This window comes from Cyprinodon variegatus, unplaced genomic scaffold, assembly GCF_000732505.1.
Source record: "Cyprinodon variegatus isolate N-32 unplaced genomic scaffold, C_variegatus-1.0 Scaffold1006, whole genome shotgun sequence".
Lineage (NCBI taxonomy): Eukaryota > Metazoa > Chordata > Actinopteri > Cyprinodontiformes > Cyprinodontidae > Cyprinodon > Cyprinodon variegatus.
Window position 1 is genome coordinate 93,392 of NW_015151459.1, and position 6,367 is coordinate 99,758.

Below are 6,367 nucleotides of genomic sequence, written 5' to 3' on the forward strand. Positions count from 1 at the left end.
GTCTTTTTCCAAAATATACATATACATTTCTTTGCAATAATCAAACTTAAGTTTATAAACACTGGTTCATTTTTTGTGTAAATGTGTTTTTCAGGGAATAATCCAAACACAAACAACCTTGGCTCAAAAATTATTTGTTTAGAAATGATGTTTTCTATAGCACCTTGTACTTCTTTTCAAAACTGTATAATTTCTCTGCAATGCCACATACAATGAGCCAGAGTCCCTCTATCCCCTGTACATTTTGGACATACATCAGGTATCTGCCTGTTATACCTATTGAGGTCTACTGGTGTTATGTAAATTTGCATTAGGCATTTATATTGAATCATTTTTAGAGATGTGTTAATAGAGCTGGTGTGGGCCAATTTACATGCTGTCTGCCAATCTTCCTCTATTAACACAATCGATAAATCTTCTTTCCAAGCCTTAAGTCTGTCATGAGATCCTTCTGAAATTTGTAACATCATTAAGTTATAAAACTCTGTTATGATATGATGGTACATGATGGTATTATTTACTTCTATCACTATGACTAAGCCTTTTTATTAGTCTCCACCCAGAGCGTGAGTCTAGTCAGTCTACATAGAGAATGCACAAGGTAAATAAAACTAGCCTTTTAATTGATAGGAAATCAGAACATTGCAGACAAACATTTTTATTTCTTTTAACATTTTTTATCAAGACTCCAAAGTTTGTGTCGTAAATATTTATATACTAAAAGCAGTTACAGTATATGTTATGGCTTTATAATGCCAACTCTTTATCCCTAACTAACACCTTGTCATATAAACAAAGACAGCAGACTACCGTGTGGCCTAGTTTCAGTAGGGACAGTCAAAACAAACAGCTACTCTGCAGTTATGCAGACTCTGAGTAATGACCACACAGGATTTGCTAATCACCTGATAAGATCTTCATATCACGAGAGGCATAATTCCTTGCTTCCATGCTAAAGTGTTGAAGCAAGGAGAGACCTGCTTCCATGCAGACAGGTGGGGACAGGTGGGGACAGGTTAGGGGACATGTCAGAAAAGAGTCCAGATTACTCCAATAAAACCTGATTATTGTTACAGAGAGAACACCTGCATTAAACACATCACCACATGACTTTTAATTTGAACCACAGTGACTGAACATAACACAGAACATCCACGTAACAGAGCAAGATGTTATCTAATACTTTATCTGAGAGTTATCTAAGTGGAAACAATGTGAGAAAATCAATAATTTTGTTCAAGCAGATCAAAACAATAACCAACGTTGCTTTCAAGTCAGTTAACACAAGATAAAATATATACGGTAATAATAAATAAAACATAGGTAGATAGGCTTCTTGCAAGGAAAGGGGAACCATGAAGTGCGTTTAAGTAGCAGGTTTTATCAGCTAACCACTGTCTATTGCAGATAAAATACAAACTTCTCATACACAGCTTTACATAATCCCTCTTTGTTAAAAACAGGGATTATCTTTTTATAATGTAACTTGACTCTTTCGGTTAGATGAGATTATACCCCATGACATGCAGTTATAGGAAGAAGGAAGTCCTAATAACAGCAAATACTGGGATAGTAATGTAATGACAATCCTTGAATTTTATATTTTTAAAATCACATGATTTCAGTAATAACAAAGTCCAATGTAAGTATTTCTAACTCTGTTACCCTCCAACTATTGCAGCTGCAAAATGGAAAACCACTGGTATCCTTTCTGTGTAGCCCTAAGAGGTCAGGAGGCACTAAAGCATGAAAACTTCAGGCAAAGTTTTAAGAAGACTCAACGGGAAAAAGGTGGACCTTATTCCTTTTATCTTGAAATATATGGAAACAAGGGATGATTGTAAAACTGTCAGTTCCAACAAAAAGGGAAGAGATGTCATGTAAATCTTTTAGTATTCAGCCACTGTCACCTTTACCCTCCCAGGAGGGATGCCAAAGTGAGTATAGTCCAATTCCCTGTAAAAAAAAACAAACAAACAAAAAAAAAAAAACAGAGGTAAGTATATAATTTTTGTGACCGACAGTAGAATTTGCATACAGCTAGTATTATAAGACTAATGTCAGATGAGAATTCAAAATTGTGCAAATTTTCTCAACTAATTTTAGAGCAAAATCTAATACAACTAGGGAAACAGTGGTTGACATGTTGGAATGGATGTTACACATCTTAAAACTGTTAAAACCCTCCCCTTGCATATAAAAAAAAAATGAAAAAAAGGATTGAACTCATGTTCTTTTATAAACTTACAGCTTGTCTAAGCAGTGGAAAACAAAGACAAAACCTACCAAACTGAGACCTCAGAAGAGGAAAACATTTGTTTTGATTGTAAAGGATGCACCCTCACACACGTTACAAACATATACAATTTTTATGTTTTTTTTTTTTTATGTTAGATCAATATGTGTTTTGTTTGTATACATAATGCACAATAAGCAGATATTGTTTGTTCCTAGTCACTCACTTTCTAATTCACCCATGCCTAAAACTCAACAGAGGGGTCAGTTTAAACAGCAACAGACTCTTTTCTGTTTTTGTTTTTTTTATATACTGGTTTCAAATTGTATTCTACGGAGCAGCCTGGGTTTCCTTTTTTATTTCATTATCACTATTCTTTAACTTCAAATTGTAAAAATAAATATAAAACAGTAAATTAATTGTGCACATTTTTGGTGCAACAGCAAACTTGTGCAAACTTGTAAACATATTTGTGCCTTAAATGCAATGAATGTAGGCTACAGTTGTAAAAAAAAATCCACTATGAGGATGATGGTATTCTGGATCATTACATATACTGTATGTTGTCAGCTCATTGGTTACAATGCAGGACGGCCCCGGAACAAGTTTACCGTAAGTTTTGTATCTAACGTGCCCTTGTTGTTCCTTTTCCATTAGCTTTTTACTGACTATTTTTTTGCTCTCACAGTAATGCGCTACAAAGTGCGTTCCTTTTTCACTAAATAAGGGACAGGTACTTCTATTTCTAAATACGGAACGATTCCATTTTTCAAGGGACGGTTGGCAACCCTAGTTGTAAGCTGTATGCAATGAAAATTTGTTTTGTATACATTAAATTTGTCTAAGTTCAATAATAAACAGCTGCTTTTCTAACTTCCAGTAAGGGCTAACTGCACTGCAAGCTAATGCTAACTTGTTATTAAGAATTAACAAGAAAATTCAGTTTCAGCCTATTTTATCAATACATCCTTTTCTACAGATAACATTGTACCCATGTCACTGTTGAGAGAAACTGTTATATCCTCCATTTATAACAAAGAGAGCAACATCTCCTACAACCCAGGGGTGGAGCTAGATGGGGGGCCATGGCCACCCTTAGCCAATCATTGGCCACCCCTGTGGCCACCCCTGCCATTTTTGCCCCTCTAATACAGATGGTGGCAGCAGTAAATCTCTCAACAATTACATGACAACAGAAACACATCAATATATTAACATTAAAGATAATAAATACAGAATTCATGCTCTTTTCAGAACTTTTTTGTGTTTGTGTTTTACGACATAAAGAGAAAATAATGTGTCTCTGCAAGTCATCTGGGAGTCTTCGGTGAAATCATAGATAAATAAGTATTTTGATAAAAACTTATTAAATATGAAATTTATATACATATTAGTAGTAGTAAATATCAATTTTATGCAGAATGATTATTGATAAAAGGAGGTAATGAAAATGAAAAAGATATTCGCCCCCAGAACACAAACCTGAACTAATTTTATCCTCTATACCTTTTATCTAGAAAGCTGTGGATGTTTAAATATATGCATCATTTTGTTAGCAAAGGCTGTGGGAAAGTATAGTTTGGCTTTATTTAAAAAATATGGATGTTTTGCTTGTTGATTTTCCTACAGGAACAGAGTAGATTGACCGTGAGGTTCTGGTGCCTTTCCGCTTTCAGCCACCCCTCAGTCTACATTGGTTATTGCCTGGCCAACCTTTTAAAAAAATGTTCTGGCTACGCCTCTGCTACAACCCCCAACATCCAACGCTAGCTTCCCATATTGCTAACTGTGTTAGTTCTTAAAAAGAGCATTTTNATGTTACTCCACAGCCCCCCACCATGGGGGGCTGATGCTATGACGAGGGAGGCTGCAGCCCCTGCAGCACCCCCCTTCCCGTGCCACTGATGGTGGCAGCAGTAAATCTCTCAACAATTACATGACAACAGACACACTGTGGTTAATTATGCACATCAATATATTAACATTAAAGATAATAAATACAGAATTCATGCTCTTTTCAGAACTTTTTTGTGTTTGTGTTTTATGACGTAAAGAGAAAATAATGTGTCTCTGCAAGTCATGTGGGAGTCTTCAGTGAAATCATAGATAAATTAGTAATTCAATAAAAACGTATTAAATAAGCAATTTCTATACATATTAGTAGTAGTAAATATCAATTTTATGCATTATTGATAAAAGCAGGTAATGAAAATGAAAAAGATGTTTGCGCCCTTAACTCAAACCTGAACTAATTTTATCCGCTATACCTTTTATCTAGAAAGCGCAGATGTTTAAATATATGCATCATTTTGTTAGCAAAGGCTGTGGGAAAGTATAGTTTGGCTTTATTTAAAAAATATGGATGTTTTGCTTGTTAATTTTCCTACAGGAACAGAGTAGATTGACCGTGAGTTTCTGATGCCTTTCCGCTTTCAGCCACCCCTCAGTCTACATTGGTTATTGCCTGGCCAACCTTTTAAAAAATGTTCTGGCTACGCCTCTGCTACAACCCCCAACATCCAATGCTAGCTTCCCATATTGCTAACTGTGTTAGTTCTTAAAAAGAGCATTTTATATATTCAGTTGTCTTACAATAAAGCCACCTAACAGAGATGCTTTTTGCTGATTTCATTAAAATACAAATTGCCAGAAATGGTTCCAAGCTGTTACATTTAGCACCTTGCTAATGTTTAGCGGGTAAATTTTACACCTTTGAATGCTTGACTTTTTTCTCCATTTGGAAATACTGGATTGTTTTGCACTTAAAAAAAAAAAAACATTATACTGCAAACTAACCCAACACTAAAAGATTGTTGGGAATATTAAAATAAATCAACTGAATAAAACAATTAAATTAATTCTATAAACCAATGTTAACATTTGTTTTTGTTTGTAACTTCAGCAACCAGTATTGTGATCTCTTAATGTTCTAAATGTCTTCTGGTTTCATGTGTACAATTACAGAAGAGCAAAAGATACACTATTTGACTTTTAAAGGTTATTAGATACTAGGATTTCTTCTTGATCTTTTGAATGGTTAAACACTTCAGACTTTTTTGATTTAACTTGTTTTTCCTTGCTGAAAAACCAACTAAGGCTCTAATCCTACTTGGTTTTCATTTATTAATTAGAAGGCTTATGTCACCCAAGGAAGGCAGTTCAGGGAGAGTACATGCATGTTAGATTAATCATGGTTTAATTAACTTGGAGATCCACTTGCTGCGTTGAAATAGTGCCCTGATGGAGAGACGTGGATCCCCTTTCAGGCTACAGGCCTAGATACAGAGGCTGCAGGGGGTGGACCCGATGAGCTCATTGTTGTCAGAGCCAAACAACAGCCTCCCCCCGGGACGACATGAGAACCCTCGAGTGTCCCTGATTACGCAGCAAGGAAAGTGATGGTGGTTTCTCTTGTTGATATAAACAAGCAGCACTTGGGGGCTTAAGGCAGGAATATCAGTGGCTGCACAGCGTGTCACCGGGCAGATGTTATGGATGATGCCTTCACTTATGCAGGGGAAGTCAACAACTTTCCTCTGAGAAATCTGAAAACTTTCCAACATGAGAAAACCATTGAGCTCTTCAAAGGTCTTGCTTAGCTGCTTAACAGGAACTTACATGTTTCACTGTCTGTGTCCTTTAACAAACAAAATAAGAAACAATAAATGTTTCTTTATGCTTAGTTGAATCAGAAGCAGGGGCAGTTCTACAATAAATTTACCAGGGAGGCCATGGCAGCATCAAATAAAAGAACCAAACAAAAAAGTCAAAAGTTCATTGCCTGATATATTTAGTGAACCTAAGAGCTATTTGCATATTTGGAAACCTCAGATCTAGCGTATGAAAAAAGCATATGAAAATTACAACAACTTCATGAATGTAATTTTTCTGTTGCAGTTTCTTTTTCAGTAAAAATCATATTTATTCACTATAAATGTATTTTGTAATATGTTCTACAGAGGAGCCATGACAAGGGCCAGGAGCAGTTCTAGAGGGGCACTGGCCCCTGTTGCCCCCTGTTTAGAACCGCCATTGACCAGAAGAAAACAGAAACATGAATTATTATCTTTTTTGTTTTCCATTCAAAGCTTTGGAGCTGAACAATATAATTACTGTTGTAATATGTTTTAA